Genomic DNA, 11,942 nt, shown 5'->3' with positions numbered 1-11,942 from the left:
AAAATCACTCCACTCAGGTTGAGATGCAGGTTTGATTCGCCTCAGCAAGCTGGTGTGAGTGTATGACTGGTGATGTATGTGCCCCCCCCCCTTCATGTGTGTGTTTTTTGTAAGAGAGAGATGAAGTTTATCTGTGCATGTGTGCGTGTGTGTGTGTGTGTGTGTGTGTGTGTGTGTGTGTGTGTGTGTGTGTGTGTGTGTGTGTGTGTGTGTTTGCGTTGTTATTCTGTCTGCAATAAATAGACAGACACTTGAGCATTGCCCCCTGGCTCTTCTCGCTTTAGTGCATCTCAGACTAGCTAAGCCCCCCGGAGCCAAACATCTAACTGGATCTGTCAATATTGACACAGACGAAACACACTTTCTCCATACCCGCGGTAACTAGAATATAATCCTTCATGTTCAAAAACTTGTTGGAATAAACCGCTTAAACCGACATGCATTCTTATTTCCTAATACAGACAAAATCCTTGACCGAGCCAAGACTCTCCAAGGTGTTCCTCTCATACACTGGAAGGATGTACAAGCACAATACCCGCTTCTGTCGCAACCCTGTGACATAGTCATCTCAAACATGCTTCAGAAGAGTTGATATTAAAGCTACATTACCGTATTTCTTCAAATAAAAGACACAAGTCAATTAAAAAGTGGGGTTTTGATAATGGTCGGGGGCGTGGTCGACGCAAACAAATAAAGGCTGACCTCAAAAAAATGGGCCAGCGGAAAAAAAACAAGGTTGAATAAACGCCTGTTATACAATGTGCAAGGCAGTTAAGCATAATAGTATGGAGCCCTCTAGCTGACCGAGAGGGGGGAGGGGGGCGGAGGAGTTACAATGTTCTTTAAATACGGGGGTTAATGGTGCATACTTTTATAATAATGACAGCAGCAAACACTTCGTGAGCACAGGTATCCAAGGTAACCGGGCAGGAAGTCAAGCGCCAGAATTATGCACACGTGGTTTATCTGTAATGCAGTGACAAAAATTGAACACACAAGACAATGAAGCATCGTACTACTTTGTACTTTAAATATATTATATTTTATATGTTTGTTGATACTTGCATATTGTATATATATTTGAAGACATCTGTCAATGTTAGTAATCTTCTGTACTGCTTTGGCAATATATATTTCTGTCAATAAATCTGAATTTGTACTAAATATGAACAAATATACTTATCAAAAAGAGGGAGTTAGAAATAAAGGCCTCTAATATAATATAAGCCTGCTTCTAATAAAGGCCTGGTGTCCTCTGCAGTTGAGGTAAATAAAGGCCCCGGTCACTATTAGAGGAAATATGGCACTCACTCATGAAGAAATGTCATTGAAAATCCTTCATAACAGACTTGGTGGCTTCACAACTGCACATCACACAGATTCAAAATATGACTGCTGAAATTTAAAGAAATCATGGCACTTTTTTTTTTTAAGAATAAAAGGAAACTAAATCTCATGCCTGAAAAAAAGTTGTGACTCTTACCTTTTTATAAAATACAACTCCTGAATCCTCTGAGTAATAGCACAGCATTTCATAGAAGAACCCAAATGCAGATGAAGAGATTAATGTATTATAACAATAGCATATATCAGTATGCTCCCTGTATAATATTATATTTCATAACAGCGAGGCCTTGTACAAGAGTTGATGAAGTTAGCCTACATGAGATTTCTCCAGAGTAAGCGCTCCACAGTTTGACTCAAACAAAAAAGGTAGCTATCCCGTTACAGGCCGGCACATAGAGCCGGATGACATTTACTGTCTGTGCCTGTCGGTCAGAGCATTATCCAATCAGACAGTGACATATGGTGAGAAATAAGGCCTTTGTCTTGAGAGATCTAAAGATAAGAATCGTATTTCCATTAAATCAATGAGCTGTGTGCTTTACTGCGATGAATAATGCATCGCTCCTTCAAACCTGCCCCAGTCCTCCCTCCGCTCCCCCGTCCTTCCCCACTACTCCCCCCTCTTGCTCGGTGTTTGCGATGCGCCCCGTCGAACCATGTCTCGAGTGTTTCCATACCTTTTGCACTTCATAATAAAGTGAAGGTCTTGATCCCTCTCCGAGAGGCGCTGCTTCATTTTCGCTTAACAACCCTCCCCGGGTTGACTGATGAGGACGGCGGGGGGGGTTGCGCAACGGAGATGTCAACGGGACCTTTTGTTAGTCAATGATATGCCCTTTGAAATGATACACAGCCTGGGAACAGATGCTAAACAACTTCTTTTTTTTTTATACTCTCTAAAAATGTCTCTTGGATTTAAACAAAACAAAACAAAATCAGAACAAAAAGGAGCAAGCGAGACAGTGAAATGACATCCTAGCTTCTCCCGCCCAACAAACTGTCTCCCTGCGTGTGCCACACCGCATTAGCCCATGTCGTGTACCTCCTCTCTTTTTGTCTGTCTCTTCTTCAACACCTCTACCTTTCCTCAGATCCATTAGCTCCATTAAGTCCCATTCACTATCTCCCCTGCTGTGAACGTAAACCTGGCCAACATCCTTTTACGCCCTGCTCGCTCTGACAAGGCTTCTGGACACACAATAGACCCGGTCCCCACTTCCTTAATAACTCTCTGTATAGAAGTCTACGGACGCGTGTAAAGCCCTATTGATCCCCTGTAGAGAGGCAAGGCTAGCGGTCCACTGTGGTGTGCAAGCGTTGACCTTGTCTCCCTCCGTGTAATTAATTAAAACTTCACAGCGGGGCTGACAGCTGATGGATCGCCCTCTTGTTGATTGTTACTGTTGTGGTAATCACACACACACACACACACACAGGCACATACACACACAAGTGCAGGCACGCTGAGGTGTGTCCATTCGTGCCGTGTTGAGAAGGACTATGAGCACTGAGGGGAGGAAAAAGTGATTGCTGTGGTCTGTTAATGGTGACGCCAGCAGTGCAGAATGGTGTGCATTAGGTGCCAGTGTGTGTATGTGGGGGCAATTGAGTGTTTAATTGAAAAAGATGCGTTCTTGCTGCCCTAATGCCATTCCTATCGCAGAGGTGTTATTAACTATAGTCGCAGGATGTGTGTGTGCGCGTGTGTGTGTGTGTGAGTGTTTTTGTGTTCACTTCCTCATACTTCCCACACATAACAGCCCTCTGTCTACCTGTGTCTTTGTACTCTATCCCTTTCCCTCCCTTCATCCCACTCAGCCAAGCAAAACTACAGTGTGTCAACCCTGTTTCATCATTTTCTGTTCACTCTTTCAAAGTGAACACCCCACTTCCCCCCCGAAACCCTCCCCAAACCCCACTCTCTCTCGCTCTCCTCTCTTAGCCACGCTGAGACTGTTTGCACGGGCACTGATTTGCTATCAGCCTACAGAACGTTTGAGTCTTTGGATTAATATCGCAGATGACACATTGAACGTATAAGCACCTGAACATTAGTGTGTGACTTTGAGACTGTAGCTACCTGCATGGAAATAATGGATTTCAATGTTTTTTTTTTTTCTTTCTTCTGTTTATCAGATGTACCAAGAGAGAAGACTGGAGCTTCCTTCAATCATACTTTCTCCTGCGGTGCTGTTTTGATAAGGAGAGAGAGGGGAAAAGTGTCTGGCAGTAAACACAAGGACTTGGAATCCAACAGTCGCCTCTCAGCTTTATTCTTAATCAAAGTTTATTCACTGTCACCAATCTTACTATCTCAAATACGGATGTGAACAGAGAGTCTTTACAAATGCTTTGAGTTATATTATTATAGGAGGGGTAAATCTTCACTGGCTTCGCATTTCTATTATGATTCACCTGTCAACGACTCGACTGCACGATGCATCTCAATGTATCGCATCCTAAATGTTCTATTTTACTGCACTTTTGCATCAAATAAAACAGGCAGTGAGAAAATCTGACCTCCCTTTTTATTTGAGTTTTTTTTAAGTTTGTCAAAAATCAGACTACAACTGTCTATAATATAAAAAGCTGCATCTTTTCAATATCAGCATCAGTGTGATTCACCTAAGGACGTAAACACTGCAAAAACACACACATGTAACGGCTACTCCACGAGCTTTACTCAATGACTGCATTACCTGGGCTTTGGTTTAGAATGTACACACAGTTATATTCTTTGCACCAGAGTTGGTTTTAGTAGTTTCAACGCTGCAGTGTTTCTCCGTCAGCCGGTCTCGTTACTGCTGGAGTAACGTTAGTCTCTGAGTGACAGCATAGAAAGTTCAAAATTTAGCAAACAAATTTCTGACATTTGTGAATCAATTAAGAATCTTCCACATCGCAATTCATCCTATAATGGAGAAATTTCCACACAGGCATGAACTAGGGGAATACGCAGGAAGCAATTATAGTAAACAATTTCTGACTCAACACCGCCCTAAAAAGTCTACCAATGAAGTGCCATTCTGTGCCATTTTTCTTTAAATGATATCCTCAATATTGTTCAATATAGATTAGTACCTCTGTCACAGATAATGTAATGTTATTGACCAGTTTTATTAATTACAAGTTTGTTTATGATCGTACTTTTTTCATCATTTTGTCATTACACAAAGCTGTTAGTACTAACCACTGGTCGCCCATTGCTAACATACAGTCATAAAAAAAACTTTAAGCTTGTTGATTGGATGTTTCTTGACAAAATTCATATTTTTGAGTTGCCTGTACCCCAAAGTTTTTCTGTACACAGTTTTGTACCTTTCCGTTTTCTAACACAGTTGCTCATCATTTCGACTGATGATCCAACCAGAAGAGTTTCATGCCCATCCAAGTCGCAAAAGTGCATAAAAACTTCCCAAAACAAGGGGCACCAGAAATAGCTCATTTCACTTTAAAATGTGCCCCTCTCAGTAGCAGATGACAGGCTGAAACCTCACAGAAAGAGGCCATCCTGTTAAAAAGAATATATACAATACTCCCTTATTTCAATTACAAGGTGTCACGGTCTGGAAAATGGGTAGATTTTGAACACTTGTGTCCACTCCCAAATTTAGTTGATCCTTTTAATATGACACCTTTGCTGAGGGTCAACTAAAGTTTAAAATATGGGGTTGTCTACAATCAACATCATATTTGGGTTTATGCTTATAAATAGGGTACAGAGAGGGCTGGTTAACTTATTCATAGCTACACTGTTATTGTGAGCCACAACTCCTAGCATTATACTTCACAGCTATACCCCAAGTCAGTCAAATGCATAACCTAACCTAACCTAACCTAACCTCAAGCAATAAGATTTATAACAGAGCAAAAAATCCATTACAGGATCACATCTTTAAAATTCTCTCATGACCTAGTATAAAATAAAAACTCATAATACCGGGGTTGGGGGAGGGGCTTGTAACTCAGTTTATGGAACCATATTTTTGGCACGCTTGTTGTAACCTCATTTGGCTCGTGATTAAAAAAAAAAAAAAAAAAAAAAAAAAAAGTATTGTGTCTGTACTCACTGTTCCTTGGAAAGCCAGAAAGCAGTTGGCAGCCAGGTTTCCAACCCCTCTCTCCAGCGGTGAGCTCTGCCATACAGAAACTCGCGGAGGCTCTGTCCTGCTCTGTCCAAGTCCTGAGCACCTCTACCACAGCAGGGAGGCACACTATCCAAAACATCCACAACCACTAATCAAATTCTTATCTATTCTTCTATTTTTCTTTAGTTCTAATCGTTTGTGTCATTTCAATTGACAAGTAGTGCCCATACTTACTCAGAAACTTGGTGCTTAATGTGTTTCCCACACTCAGTCTCTTCCAATCCCAGCTAGCTAAACTGACAGCTAACTATCGTAAACTACAGCCAGTTCCCGCCAATGCAGGGGAAAGCCCGACTGAGAAGAGCTCTGAAACCAGTTCACTCAATCAACCGAAAACCAGTTTAGAGGTGCATTACCGCCACCTACTGGACTGGAGTGTGGACCTTTACATTAGCAGAAACAAAATACAAATATAACAAAACAAAACAAAAAAACTACGTTTAAACTCTCAGATTCTAGCTATTACCCCCATTTCCTTCAGATATTTTATTAAGTTATTATAGAAATTGTTTGTTGTACTTCTAAGAATATTCCTAACAGTGAAACTTTTGTTATCTTTCTTTAATACAGATATCAGCTCCTTCCTTTCTCCTTCATATTCCCTCCATTCAAGCAGCACATGCTGAACAGTTTCCTGACATCCACAATGTCCACATTTACCAGTTGGGCGTTTTTAAATTTTATAAAATGTATGATTGAGAGCAGTATGCCCTATCTTGAGTCGAGTAATGTTGGTTTCTTCTTTCTGGTTCCTGCCCATCCTCCTTCTTGAACCTACTTGTTTTTGTATATTGTAAAGATGTCATTTATTTCCCAAATATCTGCCATTTTTTTTGTATATGTTTTTTTATTGATTGTTTTAGCCTCAGAAAACTAGGACATGAGAGGTTCAAATGCTGCTCTGAACAGCGGATATTTCGTTTGCACTGTAAAAAAGTTAATTCAACCATATTATGTAAAAAGTATTATACACCAAATATTATCTAGTCAGTCTGTATACATTTGTTAACAGAAATAAGAGCTGGACAATTACTTGAAATTCGTCAAAATTGCAATATTTGTCAAACTATCTTCACATCATATTCTAAACACTTAAGAAAACATCTTTGATTGTTACATATTCCCATAATCATTTTAATATGTTTTTCAACTGAAATGAGAATAATCATGTAAATGGAGCTTTAGCAAAAGTCCTGTTAGGAGGACTATCTTTTGCACGCTCGGGCCTGTAGTTTTAGTTGTCAAAACATGTGTCATTCCAATCCCTCAGGTATGCTCACTCATAATTTCCTTGCTGTCATTGCCCAGGTTGTTCGCATCAGCTGGTCTTATCTAACCAGTAGCACAGTGACACATCTTCATTGTCAGCCTATCATATTGCTGCTGTATTTTTAAATATGTCATCTCCCTCTGTGCATTAGTGCTGCTGCTGTGGTGCAGTTATGCGTGCCCCACCACCTTCCCATTCTCACCCAATCTTCACAGATTCGTCACTTCATCAACCTCATCAGCCTTATCAGTCTCAGCAGAAGTCATCAGCCACCAACACCATCAGTGTCTGGACTCCATAGGGGGATTTATCTAGCTGCTGCCCAGGACTGATACCCCTCGATTCAAAATCCTCCAGTACTCTAAGCACCAAATACTTTTGACAAGACTTAGTCATCAATATCATCTGTAGAATAAACTATTATTTTCACTTCATTCACTTGCATCTCCTGATTGAAACATTATCATTCCCTCAAATATTTCAAATCATATTGCAATGCAATATCAGTCAAAATAATCAGAATTACATATTTATTCTAAATCATTCAGTCATAACTGAAATACATTCAATAAAACACTATGTAAACAGAATTAGTGCAGGGTTCTGCATAATTACTCATTTGTCCCTGGGTCAAATTTGTTTGGTGTAGCATTACCACTAAGATGGAACAATGTCAGGTTTGAAAGGCTTGTAAAATGACATGTGGCTTTAATTGCTGTGGTTTAAATATACCTATAGCCAGTACTGAACATTATGTCATTAGGAGCATGAAGCTGGGTCTGCTACTGATTGTAGGCATTAGACATATTTCATTTAGCAGCAGAGGTAGACTGGGCGCAGGGCTGAGCGTGTTTTAATGCACGAGAGAAACTCAGTTGGATAATTGCTGTTAATACATTTACACGCAATGCAACGGAGATGACAGGTTTTGTCATTAGAAAGCACACAGTTTTTCTTCACTGTACACATCTCCTTTACAGATAACCCACTGCTCCGCTGGGAAATGTATCAACATATTTAGATATATGTATTTTTGGTTCGGCTGACATGGGATAAAATTACGTTTTCATGGAAGTGTACACAAGCAGAACTCACTGCTACAACCAAATATTTTTCAATTCACTCTCCTTTTCAGTGCACACATTTCACATCACCCACTGGAAAACTGGTCATGTGAGTCCATCACCAAAAAAAATCTGTTTTATTATCTGCAAGGATTGAGCTGTACTATGCTGGTTTCACATTGATATTACATTTTTTAAAATCACTTTCAGACAAACACCAGACAATAATCAGGATATTTAAGTACATAAAAACACACTGACTGAGTTTATTAAGCAGACTTGGCAACAGACAGCCATCAATAAATCAATGACAACTCCAGGAAAACCCGATTGCTGAATTCTGGACTTCTGTATTCACAAATCCTGGAACAGATAAAGTACTCAGAAAAACTATTGAATTCCAATCATCTCAGCTTGCCTTTTTCTCCAAAAGACATCAAAGTTGCAACTGTACAAATGATCTCCACTGTTTTCTGCTGAAAAAACGTTGAGGAGAGGATTATGCAGCCAAGACTTAAGAGATTCCGTCTGGAACGTCAGTGAAACCACAACAATACCTCGGTGTCTCCCTCTCCGTCTTGGGGGAGCTGAATTGAGCTAATTAGCCATAATATCAGCAAGCAAACTCTCCTCGCTTCGTTGACACACACAACGTTGCCTAATTGACTGCCAGGAGTTTTAAGGCTTTAATACGGTGAAGAAGCAAGCTGTACCTTGGTGATTATGAGGTTTGGGGATATACAGCATTACATATAGCACACTCTTGCAGAACCAATCCAATGTCACGAACTTCGAATGCAACACTGCTTGAATAAACAAAGATGTGCTCAAACATTCACAAAAGCACAAAAGCAAAGAGAAAACATTCACCATAGCAGTTTGAAGCTAAAGGCATTTGTATTTAGGCTGATGCTCTGAATACCAAAAAACACACACAAATGAAAACCCCTCTGCTAACTTAAATGCTTCATCGCTGTTGTACTTTGCACATCCATTAGACCATGAATCCTTCAATTATCACAATGGCAGTATCAGGTTATATTTATTGTTCTACTTCCATGTCTCCCAGTTAAGACGCAGTGCTTAGAAGATATTATATGAACAGCCCTGAGACGTAGGCCTTCTCAGAGTCACATACACACACAACCACACACACACACACACACACACACACACACACACACACACATACATACACATTCACTAGAGACTGATCATAACTTATTATGCCAACCACATAACAAAACAATTTCAGAATTGGATGGGGCTGGGGTGGAGGGATGAGCAGAGTTGGAGTGGGAGAAAAGCAAGGATATTGAACATAAACATCTATTTTCTGATGGGGGGATTCGGGTGGGGTAGATGGCCTCTTGAGTCATTTAGACGATTCATCCATTTTTAAAAGGGATTTGATGGAAACCTGCCCCCTCCCGTCTGAATCTTTCAAGCATTTCCCCTGACTCTGACGATGAGCAGGACCTCCCTGTCTTCCTGTCCATCAGCCCCGAGCAGCGCACTCAGACCTCAGCTGTGGTGTGTGCATGAACAGTATACCTGCACGAATATATCGACTGTTATATTTGTTTAAGTGTTCGTGCCGTCTTGACTGGATTAAATCTTTCATTCTCTCAGAGAGCGAGAAAGAGAAAGAGACAGAGAGAGAACAAGGGAGTGGGAGGAATATGATGGGGGCCTCACCTAACCTCCAGGGAAAGGCCAGTGCATTAGACAGAGAACAGATCAGTTCCAGCTAAGATGAATATGAGCACATAGATTGGTCTACTGTCTGGGGAGTTTCAGGAATGCAGTTTTGTGTACGCTGAAGCTGCAAGGCTTGGAGGCAGCGAGTGAGGAGGGCAGGGAAGGAGGCAATCACTGCATAACCAAACAGACCCCGAGCGCAGCGCATCAGAGCCAAGGGCCAAGCTGAGACAGATACAGATTGCTTATTGAGCTGTTTTTAGAGTGACGGTATTAACAGCATATGGCTGAAAAGGAGTGTTTTTCTCAGAATAGTTAGTGCTCTGTGGCTTTGACAGTCTGTGGAATTTGTGGAGGGTATGCTATGGGGAGATCGTGTTTGTATACTAATTTGCCCGCGGTTATATAATGACAATTATATAATTGCATATTTCGTGTTGATTGTCTTGGTGATGGTCTTCATTTTCCTCCTCCATCTTATCAGTTGTAATCGTCATAATTGTGGCATATAAAGTGTTATGTTCATTCACCAGAATCAACAGTGACTAATTACTACCATCATCATAACCATAACCATCATCATCAGTGTTACATAAATAATTTTCGGTGTTTTGTTGCTGTCTTGTTGTGCTTCAGCTGCTCTATTTATATCAGTGATATGGCCTTTGTACATTTAAGTGTGTCACAAGGATGTGTGTCTTGCGATGCAAATTTAAAGCTACACTTATCAGTATTTCTGTATTAACAATGAATACAATTACTTATAATTGTAATGTGAAAAGTGTTGCTTGTATGACAAATGATTACAACTCTGCAGGTCCCTTTTTAATGGATTTTAGCTCATTATTCTGATTGTGCAGCCCTCGACTTTACTGTTTGGCTCAGTCTCACTGTTTGCATCAACCCTGAAGCAGGCAACTTGTTTTCAATAATAATAGTAAAAAAAACATTTAAAAAAAAAAGCTCTGATAAACCAACTTTACTCTACCTGCCAAGCTCCAAATGACAAAGAAACTAGCTATTTGAGCAAAAATGAGCATGTGGAGTTGGTGATGACCAAAACAGAGGTAAAAGAAGAGTGAATATTTGATTTACATTTACCATGACACGAGAAACAAGACTTCTTTAGCTTCATAAAATGATAATATGTTAATGTTGTGTCTTCAACTTACTCTGCTGTCCCCTTGTGGCCAGAATGATCAATTATTGCTGCTTTAAAGGACCACTGTGTAAGATTTAGTGGCATCTAGAAGTGAGGTTGATGTTTGCAACTAACTGAATATCCCTTCCCCTCAACCCTTACCTTCCAAGCATGTAGGAGAACCTAAGGTGCAAAGCCTTCTCTAGAGCCAATTTTTGGTTTGTCCATTCTGGGCTACTGTAGAAACATGGTGGTGCACTAGGACCCACTCCCTCTGTAGATATAAAGGGCTCATTTTAAGGTAACAAAAACACAACAATTATAATTTTCCGGTTATTAATAATTAAAACATACTTATGAATATTATATTCCAAATCTGCCAATAGATCCCCCAAACTCTAGGGCACTGGTCCTTTAAGACTTAACCACAGTGTTTTCAATAATGTTTATCACCATGAGAAGAATCAGTTGGAATACATCACAGTGGTGTTATCCCTGCTTTCTGACATTGCTAACTGAGTCAGAAGTGCCAATATCTGGAATTTATAGGTGTTGTCAAAGAACGCTGGCTGCTCTGAGACATAAACAATAAGGTGATCCATCATCATTTTTTAAATTGCAATGCTTAGCTCTCACATCCCTTGTCATGATTGGCTGAATCTTATCACAGACACAAGACAAAAAAAATTGTGTCATGTCAACTAAGCAACATTTTTACTTTATGTTGTTGTTTATGGTTATATTCAGTGGTATGTTTTTAATGATATATTAATGACACACATATTTGTTGCTTATAGTCTTATCTGTACTTGCCTGCTCTGTAACTTCTGTCCATAGTTCGTGTTCCTCTTTGCCCTAAATGACACCGGCATTCTTTATGGTCTGATTTTTTAAATGTATTTTAGCATCATGCCAAGATGCAAGAGTTGAAAATGATCTATCTGACAGTTACTGGTGTATTTACATAAATAGAGATGGATTCTCTCTTTGAAAATAAACCAATTACCTAAAGTAGCATCAGTTTCATCTTCCTCTCTTCTCCCTCTTCCTCCTCTTCCATTTCTTACCAGCACCATTCACTGCTGTCATGCCCAGATCCCCAATCACCATTTCTTCACCCCCTCTTTCCTTCACCTCTCCCTATCTCACTTTAACACCTCAACCTCCCGAGGCCCCTGCTCCTCCATCCATACCGCCGTTCTCTCACGCTCTCTCACTCATCCTGACCTAATCTACTGTCCAGGCCCTCCTTTGAGCCCCATTTCTCCCTA

This window comes from Scomber scombrus, chromosome 2 (assembly GCF_963691925.1).
Source record: "Scomber scombrus chromosome 2, fScoSco1.1, whole genome shotgun sequence".
NCBI classification, from domain to species: Eukaryota; Metazoa; Chordata; class Actinopteri; order Scombriformes; family Scombridae; genus Scomber; species Scomber scombrus.
This window is presented reverse-complemented; position numbering follows the sequence as displayed.